Here is an 18,163-nt window from a genome sequence, read left to right as displayed (position 1 = left end):
AGTTCTCGGGTCTCTTGCTTTCTGATGGTTGGACCAGGGTGCAGCTGCCTTAGCCAGTTCCCTGTTTTAGCTGGCAAGGCTCACTTCCTGCAAGACATTCCCAAGGAGAGGCTGCATGAACCTACCCCAATACAGCCCTGGGTGCTGGAGCAGCCATGTGGAGACCCCTGCCAGCACTGAGATGCTTACACGTTCACTGACTGGACTTTCCTCCTGTAGTCGGCATCATTACGTGTGTTTTGTGAGATGGAGGAGGACTTCGTGGATTGCTGTGGGACATATGGGTTAATGCGTTAATGTTGGACTTGTGGGCATGGGCAGCGCTGGGTTGAGATGTTTTTGTGATGCACACTTAACCTTTATATAAAACTCTCTTTTTAGATCTTATCTGCAGAAACATGAGTTTCTGTGGATTTTTTTCTCTCAAGTACCCAGACTAACCCAGTCTCCAAAGAATGACAGAAATATACAAGAAGGGGAGTTAACCATGTCAGAAGTAATATGTGATCAAGAAGGAAGCTGTGCTGAAGGACTTAGTCTAAGCTGCACCAAAGGCATTAGTATAAAACAAATATTTAGAAATGAACTGTTTCCACAACCCTGGAAGCGTTCAATATTTGTGGCAAGTAATGTAGAGGCAGCTACTTGCCAACTAACTAGAAGAGATTCATATTTGTATCCATTCCAAAGAAAAGTGATTCAATGGGAAGTGGAAGTCATCAAACAGTAGAATTAATAACACTAAAGAAATCAAAACAGTGCCATCAAATTCATCCTGACTCATAATGACGCTGTAGGACAGAATGGAACTACCCTTTGGGGGTTCTGAGGCTGTAAATCTTCACGGAAGCCTTATCTTTCTATCACAAAGTTACTGGGGGGTTCAACCTTGTGGTTAGCAGTCCAACAAGTAACCTACTGCCACTAGCATGGTGCCTAATTAATGCCACAGGTAAGTAAAATTCTGCTGGAAATAATTCAAAAATGGTTGCAGCGGAATATCCGCAGACAACCGCTAGATATTCAAGCCACACTAAGAAGGGGATGTGATAAAAAGGATATCATTGATGGTGTCAGACAGACCTTGGCTAAAAGCTAAGAATATCATAAGATGTTTACCCGTGTTTCATTAAATATGCAAAGGCATTTGACTGTGGGGATAACGAATTATGAAGAATGGGAATTCCAGAACACTTAGCTGTGTTCATGCAGAACCTGGATAGGGACTAAGCAGCAGTTCTGCAAGCCTAATGAGGAGCTACTATGTGGTTTCAAATCAGGAAAGGTGTACGTCAAGGTTATATTATTTTACCATATTTATTCAATCGATGTGTTGGGCAAATAATCTGGAAAGTTTTTTGGTTTTTTACGTGAAGAAGAATGTGGCATCAAGATGGGAGGACAGTTCATCAGCACTCTACAATATTCAGATGACACAAACTTGCTTGCTGAAAGCGAAGCCGACGAGGCACTTCCTGACGATGATAAAGACTACAGCCTTCCATATAAATGACACCTGAAAACAAAAATCTTCACAACTGAATACATCAGCAACATCATGATAAACGGAGGAAAGACTGAAGTTGTCAAAATTTTCTTTTTACTTGGACTCACAACCAGCATCCATGGGAGCAAACATCAAGCAACCAAATGACATACCGCATTGGATAAATATGCTGTCAAAAACACCACCAAAGGGTGAAAGAGCAAAGATGTCACTTTGAGGACTAAGGTGCACTTTACCCAAATCATTGTATTTTCACTCACCTCATTTGCATGGGAACTATGGACAATGAATACTGAAAACAAAGGAATTGATGCATTTGATTTATGTTGTTGGCAAAGAATATTAAATATACTGTACTGTGACCTGGCAGAAGAACAAACAGATATGTCTTGGAAGAAACACAACCAAATGCTCTTAAGAAATGACAGGGCAAGACTTTGTCTCATATACTTTGGGCATGTATCAGGAGGATCAGTCCCAGGAAAAGGAGCTCATGCTTGGAAAGGAGGAGGGTCCTCAACAAGATGAATTGGCGCAGTGGCTGCAGCAATGAGCTCAAACATAGCAATAACTGGGCAAATGTTACAAGATCAAGTAAAGTTTCCTATAGGGACCCTATGAGTTGGAACCCATTGAATGGCACCTGACAACAATAATTAAGACTGCATGGTGTCCATTTCAGAGAGATAAATAGAGCAAGGAAATAAAAGAGAGATCCCAGAAATAGACCAAGGAATATACTCATTTTGAATAAATAGTCAAAGATTTGCAAAATAGTCATGCAAATACATGAACTTCTATTCATGGCTTGAATCATAAATAATAACTCACAGGAGATTATAAAAGCAGGAACCCTGGTGCTATAGAGGGTTACATGTTGGGCTGCTAAGCATAAGGTCAGCAGTTCAAATCTACCAGCACTTTCAAGGAGAAAGATGAGTCTTTCTGCTACCATAATCAGTTACAGTCTTGGAAACCCACTGGAGCAGCTCTATCCTGTCCTGTAAGGTCAGAGTTGACTTTATATCAGTGAGTTTGGAGGTTTGGAGATTACAGACCTAGATACAAAAGTTAATCCTATGAAATCTATAGAGAAAAATTTTATGGCCTTAGGTTAGACAAAATTTTCTTATATATAACACCAAAAGTATATCCATATAAATAATCATGTTTATAAAGCATAATTAAATAAGTCTTAAACTTCTTCTTTAAAAACCTATTAAAAGAATGAAAAGACAGCCACATACTAGAAAGAACATATTTTCAAAGCAAATACCAGATAAAGGACTTGAATACAGAATATGTAAAAAAAAAAATCTCTCAAAACTTTAGAACCAAATGCTCAATATATTTGAAAAAGATTTGAACAGATATGAGGGATCTTCAAAAGGATCATGAGAAATGCATATTATGAAAAAACTATACTTGGATTTCAAACATTCTTGCACCAATATAAACTCACGTTAACTTATTATATCATGTCTAAGCAGGGTCTAAGAAAGATAGACATCAGTTTGAAAAGAACAACACAAGTTCTACTAAAACTGAAGCAAGAACAAACATCAAATTTATAGTGAACCTTTGGTCAAAGAATGGTAAAATCACCTATGCTTTATAAAAGATTTATGGGACAATTCTCCGCAAATATGTTAGCAATTTACAAATGGATAACTCATTTTAAGTTGTTTTAAAAAGAGACAAGAGGATATTGAAGATGAAAACCACAGCCACAGATCACCCCCATCAATTTGTGAAGAAAAATTTAATTTTGTTCATACCCTACTTGAAGAGGTCTAATGATGAACAGCAGAATAATTTCTACTATCATAGATACCATAATTGGTTCAATTTACAAATTCTGACTGAAAAATTAAACTGGAGCAAGCTTTCAGCTCAATAGGTGCTAAAGCTGTTGTGCCCAGATCAGCTGCAGATTAAGATCAGAGTTTCGATGGAGATTTTTAACAAATGAGATCATGGTCATGAAGCATTTCTGCAAGAACTGCAAACAGAGATCAAACATGACATAGTACATTCACAGCAATGGCTTCCAGGAGGTGGAATTGGGCCACTCAAGCAGAAACTGACAGATCAAGAGCAAAGATCATGGCAACCATCTTTTAGTTTGCTCAAGGCATTCTGCTTGTTGTCTTTCTGGAGAGATAAAGAATAACAGCATCTGCTTAGTATGAGAGTGTTTTGAGAAAGCTTGAAAATTCTGAGAAATTTAACAGAAAAACTCTGGGGAACCTTCACCAGAAGGTCCTTCCCCAGCACAAGGCTGTCATGAAACAAGGGCCATTGTGTGAGAGTTTCTATGGAAAAGCATCAGGCATCTACTTACAATCCTGATTTGGCTTCTTCTGATTTCTTTCTGTCTCCTAATCTTAGAAAAAAAAAACCCAAAATTTAAAGGACACCCGTTGTTCTTCAGTTAATAGTGTAAAAAAGACTGCATTGACATGGGTAAATTCCCAGGATTCTCCATTCTTTAGGGATAGATATCGTTGTTATCATCTTTTATGAGTGTCTTGAATGTGGTGGAGCTTATATTGATAAATAAAATTTATGTTTTTACCTTTTAATTTCATTATCCATGAGCTCTTTTGAAGTCTTGGAATATAGAGATGGCAAATTAGCACATAAAAAGATGTTCAGCATCATTATTCACCAGGGAAATATGTTTTAAAAAAATAAGATCTCACTTTATACTTATTAACTAATCAAAAAAAAAAAAAGAATACTGGCTATACCAAATTCTGGCAAGGATGTAGAGGAATTGAAGTTTTTATACACGGTTGGCAAAAATATAATCTGATAATCCATTTTGGGGAACAGGGTAGCATGCTTTTTACCTACTACATGACCCAGCAATTCCACTAAGTATTTACCCAGGAGAAAAGCGCATGACTTGTACATTATGTTTATAGCAGCTTTATTTGTAGTAACCCAAACCTGGAAATGGATTGAAAATTCATGATATATTGTTATAATGGAATATTTCACAGCATCGAAAGGAAATACATTATCAATACATTCCACAACATGAATGAATATAAAACACTTGTGCTGAATGAAAGACAAAATAATATACATATGTATATTATATGATTTCATTTATATAAAACTCCTTAAATGCAAAGTGATCTATAGTGACAGAAAACAGCTAAGTGCTTGGAGGACAGGAGCAGAAAGGAGGCACTGGGAGGGATTACATGTGGACAGGGGAAACTTTTGGGGGTGATAAATATATTCATTATCTTTACCATATCTATGGCTTCCCAGGTGAATACGTATGTCAAAACTTAACACATTGCACACTTTTAATATATACCATTTATTGTATGCAATTATACATTAATTGGGGGGAAAAACACTTTAGGGTTGATTGTGGTCAATTTTGAATGTGAGAATCATTACTTTGCATTGTATGGTTATCGATCTCTCCATCAGCATGGCCACCTCTTCTAGCTATTACCTGGATAGTCTAAAGTATAAGGTAATATTTCCTCCTGGGTTTTGTCCACTTTTGTTTATACAGTCTAAGATTGTATAGCTGTAGAATGTTAAGAATGATTATTTTACTCACCCTTCTCAATCTCCTTAAGATTATGCTCCAGTTAACTATTCCCTACAAGCCTGACTCTCATTAGTATAAGACAGGTGTTGTCACTCTAGACCTCTCCTACTCTACTCCTGCAAACTGGTGCTTTATATGTGAGCAAGAGTTTTCTAATTTCCACTATTTTATACTACTATAAATATTAACATTTTCTATGTCGTCCCCTTGGATCCCAATTTCACTACCTAAATTATAATATGTTACCTAATTCACCCCCTTTGAATTAAATGCATTGCTACTCCTGGAAGCAGCAATCAAGAAATCAAACCACACGTTGGGCAAATCTGCTGACAAGGCCTCTTTAAAGTGTTGACCAGTGAGGACTAAGGTAAATCTGACTCAAGCCCAGGTATTTTCAATCCTCTCACCTGCATGTGAAAGTTGAACAATGAATAAGGAAAATCAAAGAGGAACTGGTCTGAAAACTATTGACAGTATCGCAGACTGCCAGAAGAATTTGTTTAGGCAAAAGTAGAGCCAGAATGCTACTTAGAGGTGGGGAATGACAAGAATGTGTCTCGTGTACTTTGAACATTCTATCAGGAGAGACCAGTCCTTGGAAAAGGACAACGTGTTTGCTAAACTAGAGGGTCAGGCAAAAAGAGAAAGCCCCTCAAGACGATGGATTGACCCAGTGGTTACAATGGACTCAGACATAAGGACCGGTAGTGTTTCTTTCTGTTGCATACAGTATAGGCAGATAAGTTGGACAGAACTAATATATTTGCCCTATTTTGCATTAACTACAAACCTGATAAATACATTTTAAAACTATCTAGATTTTCCACCACAAGATCAATGACTCTTAAAAATCACTTCCTCTCTAATTGTCTCTACTTTGCTGTCTGTAATTTCATGAGTAATATAGATGGTTGTTGTCTCTGGAAAGTAAAATGGAATGTTTGAGATGTTTTCCCAAGTATCCACATTTTGTCAGCTGTGGGATGGCAGACACCTGCCATTTTCCTCAGGTTGTTGTTCATACTTTTGTTAGAGAAGCATTATCCTAGGACTAGCTCCGTGGTCAGCACCATGCCAACTGGGGAGCCCTTTAAATCAGTGGTTCTCCGGGTCGCACCCCCTTTGGAGGTCAAACGACCCTTTCATAGGGGTCGCCCGATTCATAACAGTAGCAAAATAACAGTTATGAAGTAGCAACGAAAATAATTTTATGGTTAGGGGATACCACAACAGGAGAAACTGTATAAAAGGGTCGCAGCATGAGGAAGGTTGAGAACCACTGCTTTAAATAATACCAGAGCTACTATGAGTTTATGGGCATTTCTGAAAGTGTCCCCCAGTCCCTATAAGATGAAAATAAAACAACAGTAACTTAAAGAAAAATAATATTTCCCCCCTTAGAATCAGAGTACTCTACCTCCAGACAAAGCCCCCCTTTTCACCCACCTTTACTCTTTTCTTCGCTCCCCACAAGGCCTGGAGCACTTGACAAGCCTCTGGCTCCGCCTCAAGTAGTTCCTTTTGAAAGAAAATCACTGATGAGCAGATTAGAGCTGATTGGAGATATCTGCCTGGGGGAATTTCCTAAGCTCTGAGAGCGGATGAGCCTCCCCCAAACCTTGAGAAAGTTGTTCATCCTTCCCTGCCGATGATTACCACGACTGGAGAGGCAGATTTTACTCTGAACATTAGCGATAAATGGCTTGAATACAGGGGGATACTTCGATTTACTGGGGTTCTTTCAAAAAGCAAAAAGAAAACTCTTGCACTCACACTCCAAGACTAAGCCTGTTTTTCCTGAAAGGAGGCAGGGAGCAGAAGCTGACTTTTGTAAAACAAGACAGCATGCTTGTCTTCCTACCACGGGGTCCAAACCCGTCACATGGAGAACTGATGACAGTGTCCCCTGGCTTTGAAAGACTCCCCTTATGGGTGTTTCTCAATCCATCTTTAGAGAGGAGGTGGATAAAAAGGCCAACCGGTTCATGCTGTGGAGGGCTGACCTGAAACACAGGTAGGCAGAAAAGCCACCTCCCCCCACCCCCACCCGCCTTGCCCTCGAATGGATTCTGATGCATAGTGCTCATGCAGGGCCCAGGAGAAGTGCTCCTTGAGTTTCCACGCTCTGGTTCTCTACAAGGACAGCCAGCCTCCTCTTTATCCTCAGCGCGACCCATGTGTCTGATGACAGCCCAGTCCTTAACCACCAGTCACATGGAAGCAGAAGGAGGAAATGGTTTCTCTGCAAAACCACGCGGAGTCACTGGGTTCGGATGCGCTATCTGGGTCACTAAGGAGAGCAGGGCCAGAAGCTGAGCGACACCCGGACTGTGTTTTCTTAATGCAACATCGGAACACAGGGTCTACCAGAGCTGCAGTCCCGCTCTGCGTGAAACCGGAAAACCAAACGTGTTGCTGTCAAGTTCATTCCTACTCGCGGCGATGCCAGGTGTCACGGAGTATCCCGGTCCCGCGGGGCTTGCTTGGCTGTAATCCTTATAGAAACAGATCGCCAGGCCTTTCTTCCACGGACTTTCTAAGTGGGTGTGGACTCCCGCCCTTCAGGTTTCCTAACTGAGTGGAAATGTACTCATAGCTAAAATATCTTAAATGAAGGCTCGCCAAGAGACTCTAGAAGGTGCAGTGACAACGGAACGGGGAAGGGAGACCATCCACATGGTATATACTTAGTGACCGAAAAAAAGTTAAAAAATGATGTGTGCGTTCATGTGCACACATAAACCTGTGTGCAGTAACATTTAAGATACTTATTTTTAAATCTCCCTTCCTAAACGATGATGTCCTGTTCCATATATTTGACATATACTTTGAGTGTGTTATGAGGAGAGACCAGTCCCTGGAAAAGGACATCATGCTGAGTCCAGGCGAGGGTCCTCGAAAAAGAGGAAGACGCTCTGCAAGACGGATTGACCCAGGGGCTGTCACACGGACTTGAATAGCAATGACCGTGAGGAGGGCACGGCTGGCAGGGTTTCGTCCACTGTGCGCGTGCGCAGGACCACCAGCTGGAGCTGGTGCATGAGCATCTCTTAGCAACCTGTCTTTACATCCGCGAAGAAATCAGAATCCTATCACTAGATCATGCACGTCCCTGGGAAGGAGGGATGGGAAGAGTACAGAGAAAACCCGTTTCGGACACTTGAAAGGGGGGGCTCCTGTCCCCCTGGCGTTCAATATGTAAGAGGCTCTCATTGACAGAAGAGGAGCTTTGAGCTGAGTGTGTGGAATGGAAGGCCAGTGTAGCCACGGCTGATGCTTTCTGAGAGGTCAGGAGAGGAATCCTCCCCTGAGAGAGCAGCTCTTCTTCAGTCCTCACTCAGGTCCGTCAGTGCTGGGCTCTGACGCCAGGTCCTGACACTGTCCCTTCTCATCCCGGTCCCTCAAGGGTCGAACCCGCTCAAGGAGCAAAAGAAGCACTCTACAACCCATGTGTCATAAACGTTCACGTGTTTCAATGCACACTCCACCTCTAGGGACGCAGAAATGTAAGACAGCAAAGTAAAAGAGGGAGGGCACCTATCAAGCGACCATGGAAAAATATTCCATCTAGTAAGAATGCAATGATTTTATCCAGTTACTAGAAACATTTCCAAGCGCTAACTCTCAAGTGCTACCTTGATCTTGTCTCAGAGCAGCGAGGCAGTTTGCCTGCCGCCTCCCCTCAGGGAGCCACCCTCGGTGCCCTAAAGCAGCGGTCAGCAAACATTGGAGACAGAAGAGGCGATCTTGTCCCGCACAACAATTTCAAAATTATTCAAGAGCCATAAATGTACTTTAACAAAGGACATCACCATTAGATGAACAGTAGCCTCCGCATTTTTCAATGTTACTGCAAAGTCGCCTGTGCCTACCCAGAGAGCCGCCTAGGGCTCCGGAGCCGCAGTGGGCCCACCCAGGAACTAGAGGATGATTCTCGAGACCATTGGAGAGGGCGGGCATACACTGTCCGTAGTCTAAGTCTTAGGACAGAAAGCTTAGGTAACACTTGTCTTACAGTCGTTGTTAGGTGAGAAGTCAACTAGCCCTGGTTGGGCCAGCAGGGAAAGCATTGTGCTGTGAACTGAAAGCTTATCAGTCACATGCCCCAGGCCCTCCCCAGGAGAAAGAGAAGGTGGGCTGCTTCTGTAAAGATCACAGCCTTGGGAATCCTCCCATCAAAACCAAACGCACTGCCACCGAGTCGATTCCAATTTAGAGTGACCCTACAGGACAGAGTAGAACTTGCCCCCGTGGGTCTCTGAGATTAAACCTTTACCAGAGTAGAAAGCCTCATCTTGCTCCCAAGGAGCAGCTGGTGAATTCCAACTGCTGACCTGGCAGTAAGCTACACAATGAATAACTCGTTATGCTACCAGGGCTCCTTTCAGAAAGCCGAGAGGGCCGTTTGACTCTGTCCCACCGAGTCACGACGGGTCAGAATGGACAGGACAGCGGTTTGGCTCCGTGAGTCTTGGGAGGGGTGAGGGCTGTATATGCCATTCAATCACCAAAGGGAAACTGAATTTGGAGTGGAGACAGAGACCATAAACAACGCAGAGGCAGAGCGGAAACCATGTGTAGAAGCTTGGGGGAAGAAATGTATTGACATTTACGGCCTGCATCAAAAAATAAAATCAAGTGTTATCAAGAAATGCTTCCTTTCATTTGGAGACTAAAATGTCTTTCTAGAGCTTCCCTAAGCATGTCAGAAAAACCAGCACAGTTTTAACTGAGTTGAATTCTGTCGCTGCTTTGGCAATTCCCTTTGCCTCCCACCCCACATCCAATCCATCAGTAAGTCCTGTCAACTCGACATCCAAAACATAACCCACACGGACTCATTTCTCCGCATCTCCAATGCCACCATCCCCATCTGCTTCTGGCACATCACAATAGCCTCTTCCCTGGTCACCCTGCCTCTTCCATGGTCCGGTCTCGCACAGCAGCCACAGGGCTCTACAGCTTCTTAACCTGCAAATGGCTTTCAGCCCACTTAGGATAAAGCAGATACGTCTGCACCAACTGGCACACTCATCTTCTGTCACCTCATCTTATACCACTCCTCCTATCACCCATCGCACTCTGTCGCCCCGCCCTTCTGGAACCTACTAAGCTTGCTCCCATCTGAGAGCTTCTGCACCAGCTGTTGCTTCGGCGGGGAATGCCCTTTCCTGTCACCTCTCCGTGCCTGGCTGCTGCTTGTCACTCAGATGGTAGTTTAGCCATCACATCTTCAGATGGGCACAGAAAATACCTGCTCTATGGCAGCTACCCAATCCCTGTCACATCCCGACCTGCCACCTTTATGTAATGCCCTCCACCTCCTCAGAATTGCCCCTTCTAGGTTGGTTTTCCTTCTTGGTCTCCCTCTCCCAGAACATAAGCGCCATGAAGTAGAAGGGTATCTATCAGGTTCGTCCACTGTATCAGGAGTCCTGGTGGTGGAGTGGTGACGTGTTGGCCTGTGACCTACATGGTTAACAACGTAAAACCACCATCTGCTCTGTAGGGAGAAAATGGGGCTTTCTACTCCTGTAAACAGTTAGTCTCTGAAACCCATGGATGGGGTGGGGGACAGTGGGAGGGTCACTATGAGTGACATGGACTTGATGGCAGGGAGGGGGCTGTTTGTTATCCTCAGGCTGAAGATAGGCTTGGCACAGGAGAAACCAAACCAAATGCACTGCCTCCAAATTACTCTGACGACAAGCAACCCTACATAGGGTTTCCAAAACTAAATCTTTAAAGGAGCAGACAGCCTCATTTCCCCACCGCCCACTCCCTGCAGAGCAGCTAGTGGATTTGAACCACTAACCTTATGGTTAGCAGCCAACACCTAACCCACAGTACCACCAAGGTTCCTTGGAAAGAAGAAAACACATTGCCATTGAGTGGATGCTGACTCAAAGCAGGGTAAAAATCTTTATGGGAATTGAGAGCCTTTCTCCCTCAGAGAAACAGATGGGTTTGAACCATAAACCTTCTGGCTAGCAGTCCAACAGCATCACCAGAACTCCTTTAACAGAATTTAAAACAAAACAAACAAACAAACACTCAATGCCAGAGAGTCAGTCCTAACTCAATAGCAAGCCTACAGGACAGGATAGAGCTGGCCCTGTGGGTCTCCAAGACTTACTCCTTATGGGAGTACAAAGCCCAGCAGAGCAGCCTATATGGCTTCAGACTGCTGCAGCTAACAGCCCAGTGCATAACCAATGATGCCAACAGGGCTCCAGTCGTCCAGAGTAGCTACTCAAGAAATACTTGTTGAGTAAATAAATCAATGATTGAATGGTCTGAAACTTTGGACTCCATATGTAAAACTCTTATCCTTTACAATACTCTGTTGAATCCAACTCAAACCAGACTCACTGCCATCCAGTCCAGGATGACACTTGGGGACCCTGGAGATCAGAGTAGACATGCTCCTGGCTTTTGTGAGACAGTGACTCTTTACCAGAGCAGAAAGCCTCATCTTTCTCCCATGGAGCTGGTTTCGAACTGCTGACCTTGTAGTTGGTTGTACACCCAATGCATAGCCACTATGCTACCAGGGCTCCTGAACTCTGTTGCCTAATCCTGTGAAATTCTTCCCTTGCTTCTTAGTTTATTTTACATGAGCATGATGTACCCACCAAAAGTATTTCTTTGTGTATTGTGCTAACCACTGCAGTGAAGATTGTGGAAACTCATTGAACAGGTTGTTGAATCAATGAAATGCAATTGGTAAAATTAAGAGCTATGCTGCTAAATTCTGCAAGAGTGACCCAGCAATGAAGTCAGGTCAAAACAGAGACCTTCCTGGGTTCATGGATTCTCTGTGGGTGTAAGCGGCCCATGCTTCCCATTGCCGATCAGGTGGTTTGCTCTGTGCACCGTTAGTTTCATCTCTTTTTCCTTCTGTGCATTCTGTGCTCCCAAAGGCAAAAGCTATGCATGAATTGGGATAAATATATGCCCAGTGGGAAGCTAGCCAGGAATTGCAGCTTTAGTGACATTCATTTTGTTTGGCAAAGAAAGAGTTGTTTCAGCACCCCCGTGCTCAAACACCAGTTCACCTGGTTGGTGAAGGTTTCTTGCTATTTTATTGAAATTCTCCTCCCCAAACTTACATAGTAGCTGCTCCCCTAGAGTTTGGTTTGTCATATCGGCTCTTTTTAAAGTATGCAAAAGAGCTAAAATCATGTTTTCAAGAGTGAATTTTCAAAAGGGATCAGCAATTCCACAGGTTACTCCGGCTTTTTTCTCCATCTGCTGTGACAGCAGGTGTGATTTCACAAGCCCACTCCCATCAATCATCCTCTACCAACCTGTCTCTGGTGCCTGACAAGGTGTTTATGTGCATAACATGGAAACCATCACTGGATCTTGTGAGCAAATAAGGCTGCCTTTCAACAATACGGATACTCCGAAGGAAGACTTCCATGGAAACCTAGGTGCTGGTTTCAGGTGGATGATTCATTCAATTGCAGCAAACTTGCCCTCTTCCAAGGCTGCATACTCAAACTTCTTCAGGGATTAGTCAGATACTATGATTCACAATCGACTCGATGCCTGTGGGGGTGGACAGAAAGATAATGAAAGATCCCTGGTGGCACAGTGGTTAAGTGCTCTGCTGCTATCTAAAAGGTGGGCAGTGTGAGCCCACTTCGTGGGAAAGAGATGTGACAATCAGCTTTTGTGTTAGCCTGGGTTGACTAGAGAAACAAAACCACAGACAGTCATATAAATGGAAGAGAGAGCTTTCTATCAGAGTAATTGTAGACTTAGAAAGCATCCCAGCCCTGTCCAGATCAAGTCCATAAGTCTGATGCTAGCCCATAAGTCTGACATGAGTCCATAAATCCCTATACAGACAGGCAGCACATGCAATGATGCAAAATGCAAAAAGATCACTGGCCAGGGGGTGAAAGTCTGGTGGATCAGGTGGTGGCAGAAGCGTCTCCACGGCTCTCACAAGTCTCAGTGTGGCTCCATGGGGCTTGGTAACAGGAAGGTGAAGCAGAGAGAGAGGGAGGCCAGCCTCCAGAGAGCCATTTATCTCAGTTGCCCTCCAATCGAACTGTGACCTGATTGACAGGCTAAACTCCACCCCTTCACTCTTAATACCTTCAAGTTGACAGGAGATTATGTAACTACCACCGCTTTCATAAAGATTTACAGCTGAGGAAACCCTAAGGGGCAGTTTGACTCTACCACAGGATTGTTGTAAATGCCAACCAACTCAATGACAATGAGTTTGATAAGGAACTTACAGAGGAATGAAGCATTCTAGTGTAAAACAGCAAAAATTGGAGAAAGCTCTGGCCAAAACTGGAATAGTGCATATTCTACCTAAAACATATTTACACTTACATTTACATAATGTGACTGCCACATTTCAATGTTTATGCCTTCTTAGATTAGTATCCTAGCCTGTGGCCCAAGCACTTAGACATTTCAAAGAATCTTAGGATTCATAACACCATGGAGCAATTGGCAATAATGTCCTTAGAATGGATTTGTTCCAAATGCATATTTTCCAAGTAAGAAAACTAAGGCCCAAAATGTTGGGAAGCCAGCCAAACTATCCACGGTAAGAATATGGCTCATAAAGAAAGAGCTCTAAAGTTCCCAGCCTCTTGGCCTGATAATCTTTCAGCTACTTGACAGTGCTTTTCCTAACGTGTCAGTAACAGGCTCACTCTTCATGCACGCTTAATATAAATATCTCCTTTAAGGGTTCATTTCAGTGTTGTTCATAAATAGCAAAGAATAGAAACAAAAGTCCCGAAGGATAGAAATTCAATTAAAATGCTACATTAACTCAATAAAAGAATTCAACCATTAAAGATAATAATACTATAAAATGTATTCAAATAATATTCACAATGTTATAATTTTATATGGCAAACAAACTAAAAATTACAATTCAAGCTATATGAACATATATACATATTCAGACAACAACCAGAAGATGAAATTTGTAAAAAACGTAAATTAGACTATAGATGCTTATTTGTTACTATTCTTTTAAAAATGGAATGATATTCTTTGGGAGTCTGTGGGTGGTGCAAAGGATTAAATGCTTACCTCAACAAAAAAAAACACCCCAAAACAAACTCACTGCCATCGAGTTGATACCAATTTATAGTGACCCTACAGGTCAGGGCAGAGCTGCCCCTATGAGTGAGGTCCTGAAACTGTAACTCTGTATGGAAGTAGAAAGCACCATGGAGCAGCTGGTGGTTTTGAATTACAGGCTTTGTGGTCAGCAGCCCAATGTAGCCATTAGACCACCAGTGCTCCTTGTAAGTGTTTAGCTAATAACCAAAAAGTCAATGTTTCAAACCGACCTAGAAGCACTGTGCAGTATAACACCGATGAAACATACAATTTTCCTCTAGTTCTCCAATGCTTCCCCGCCCCCACTATCATGATCCCAATTCTACCTTACAAATCCGGCTAGACCGAGGATGTGTACTGGTACAGATCAGAGCTAGAAACACAGGGAATCCAGGACAGATAAACCCCTCAGGACCAATTATGAGAGTCATGACAGCAGGAGGGGAAGTGGAAGGTGGGAGAGAAGGCGGAAATTGATCACAATGATCTACATATAATCCCCTCCCTGGAGGATGGACAACAGAAAAGTGGGTCAAGGGAGACATCAGACATGATAAAAGAATAATTTATAAATTATCAAGGGTTAATGAGGAAGACAAGGTGGGGGGGGAGGGGGAAAAATGAGGAGGCTATACCAAGGGCTCAAGTAGAAAGAGAATGTTTTGAGAATGAAGATGGCAACAAACGTCCAAATGTGCTTGACACAATGGATGGATGTATGGATTGTAATAAGAGTTGTATGAACTAAGTAAATGTGGTGAAGAAAGCTGATGGTACCCTGCTATAGAAAGATATAGCATCTGAGATCTTGGAGGCACACCAGCCTGTGTGATCATGAGGTGTCGATGGGAACAGGTGCCAGGCATCTAAGACCCAGAAAAAAATCATACCCAAGGTGAATGGGGGTGGGGAGGGAGCATGGAGTGGAGATCCAATGCCCATCTGTAGATAATTGGATATCCCCCCACAGAGGGGTCACAGGGAAGAGATGAGCCAGTTAGGGTGCAGTATAGCACCGATGAAACACACAACTTTCCTCTAGTTCTTTGGTGCTTCCTTCCCTACCATGACCTCAATTCTACCTTACAAATTGGATTGGACTAGAACATGTACACTGCTACAGATAAGAGCCCGCAGCACAAGGAATGCAGGATAGATACACACACACACACACACACAGAGCCAACAATGAGAGTAGAAATACCAGGAGGATTAGGGGAAGGTTGGGGAAGAAAGGGGGAATCGATCATCTATAACCCCCTCTCGCGGGGACGAACACACACTTTAGAGAAACAAATCCACAGAAACTCATGTATAAGAGAATTTTATATAAAGGTTAAGTGCACATCAAGAAAACATCCCAACCTAGTGCTGCCCAAGCCCACAAGTCCAACATTAACCCATGTGTCTGACACCAATCCACAAAGTCCTTCTCCATCTCACAAAACACACACTATGATGCCAACTGTAGGAGGAAAGTCAAATCAGTGAATGTGTAAGCATCTCAGTGCTGGCAGGGGTCCCCACATGGCTGCTCCAGCACCCAGGCCTGCATTGGGGTAGGTTCATGCAGCCTCTCCTTGGGAATGTCTTGCAGGAAGTGAGCCTTGCCAGCTGAAGCAGGGAACTGGCTTAGGCAGCTGCAACCTGGTCCAACCATCACAAAGCAAGAGACCTGAGAAGTAGAAAGGCGAGGCTCACTGAGCCATTTATCTCTCTGCCCTTCAATTAACCCCACATGTATTTATCGGTCAGGTTGGTACAATAAACTAACTACCTCAAATGGAAAAGTGGGTGAGGGGTAACGGAGGAAGATATAAGATATGAAAATAATAATCTATAACTTATCAAGGGTTTGTGAGGGAGGGTGGGTGGGAGATGGAGGGGGAAGAAATGGGGAGCTGATATCAGGGGCTCAAGTGGGAAGAAAATGCTTTGAAAATGATGATGGCAGCATATGTGCAAATGTGCTTGACACACTGGATGAATGTATGGATTGTGATAAGAAAGGTAAGAGCTCCCAATAAACGTATTTAATAATAATTTTTTAAAAAGAGAAACAAGTGGAAAAAAAGTTATATGAGGCCCCAATAAAGATATTTTTTGAAAAAAAGAAAGAAAGACCCAATGATATATTTTGTGGAGGAAACAAAATAAGTCATTGAAAACCTTGTTGAGTTCCGTACTGACATTGTTAGTACGGATTACCTTTGTGTGTGAGAAAGTGATGTAGTTGATTAATATGGCCCTGTTTATGATGTACTATAAATTCTAGCCTCTATGCCTATGGTTATAATGGAGATAGTTCTCTGTTATGCTGATATCCAGGATTAAGGTGAGTATATTCTGAGTCTCTACCTTAGTAGAGGGTCTGAACCAAGTCACCACCCTTTGATTCCTTGAGGATCTGATCTGCCGAAAGACAGAAACCATAACGCTATCAAAACCATTCCCTGTGGATAAGAATGAGGCATCTCCAGAGTAGAAATAGAAAGAAGTCTCAGGGCCATCAAGGAAGAAGAGCCACTAGTGGAGTACATTTGAGATGTTTGAAGTAGTGGAAGCCAAGACCAGAGTCACCAGAGGCTGTGGCACAGAAACCATGGGACAAAGCAAACATGGTGGACCAGGAGGATGGTTGATAATATTCTCTAACATAAAATGATAATGATGTCTCCAAGGTGAACTAGAGATATATCTAACCCATAGACATATGAATGGATTATGGGCTTCCACTCAATTCTAGCCCCAATCTAAGAGCAATTAATTCTTATGACATGGCCCTGCTGGATGCTTGTCCTCCTGAAGAGATCATTGAAGATATCAGTGCTATAGCAAAGTGTGATGAAGAAACTATATGATGCCCAGCTATAAGAAGGAATAAGATCTGGGGTCTGAAAGGCTTCAAACAAGAAGCCATCTAAGTGAGGTGTCAATTAAACTCACATGGAACCAGCCTGTGTGATCCAAGGATTGTAAATAATAAAATCAAAACCCAAAGGAGGAAGTGGTACCCAGCTTAAATTGTGAACGTCTGATTTGCAGAAGGCTATAGATGACAGTAGAAGGCTCAAATCCACTTGCAGGATCCACACATGAATTAAGGCTCCAGTGAATACCCTCTGACCATTGTTGAGGGATGTGAATAGTCTTCTTATCCAACAGAGAGCATTGTAACATCTATTATGGCAGATGTAGTTAGGTTAAAATTTGGCACTTTATCATTTAAACTCCTTCATGATCCATTTTAAACTTGTCTCAGCTTTAAAAATGTTCTGCTTTCCCTTTGAGATTTTTATCTTTTATTTTGTTATTGTTATTAGTTTTTAGCTCTTAAAAAAATTTTTTTTTTCTGTACATGAAACCCAGGAGAGAGAAATCTACAAAGACGGGAACTGGATTTAGAGTTCCATGAGGGTATGGCAGCGGAGGTTGGGACAAAATAGGGAGGTAATAACAGGGAGTCCAAGAATGAAGAAAAAGTTCTAAAATTATTGTGGGGATGATTATACAACTCTTCTTGATGTGGCTGAGCTATTAAATTGGACGATACACTAATAAAGTGGCTTAAAAATAAATAAATAATCCAAGCCAACACCAGCGGCAAAGAGACCAAGAGTCGGAATGGTACAGCAGTGCCGAGACTGGGAGCCTGTGAGGCAGCAGTGAACTGGCTTCCTGCCCCCTGAGAGCAGAGGCCAAAGGGCCACATGGCTGAGAGGCTGAGGGCTGGCGAGAAACTTGGCTAAAGAGTGGTATTTCTGTGGACCAGTGACTGTATTCTAAACATTTATTGATCCTAACTTGTGATAACATGTTAACTCCCCTACTAAACCCCTGTATTTATTTATTTTTTGTTTACTTATATATTCACTTAAAAATTTTATTACTAATTGGAAGTTAATACACATATCATACCATTCCATAGTTCAGTCACATCCCCGCTCCCACTACCATGACTCGAATTC

This window comes from Echinops telfairi, unplaced genomic scaffold (genome assembly GCF_000313985.2).
Source record: "Echinops telfairi isolate 266 unplaced genomic scaffold, ASM31398v2 ScPeMD7_6;HRSCAF=24_0, whole genome shotgun sequence".
Classification (NCBI taxonomy): domain Eukaryota; kingdom Metazoa; phylum Chordata; class Mammalia; order Afrosoricida; family Tenrecidae; genus Echinops; species Echinops telfairi.
Note: the sequence above shows the minus strand (reverse complement) of the source record.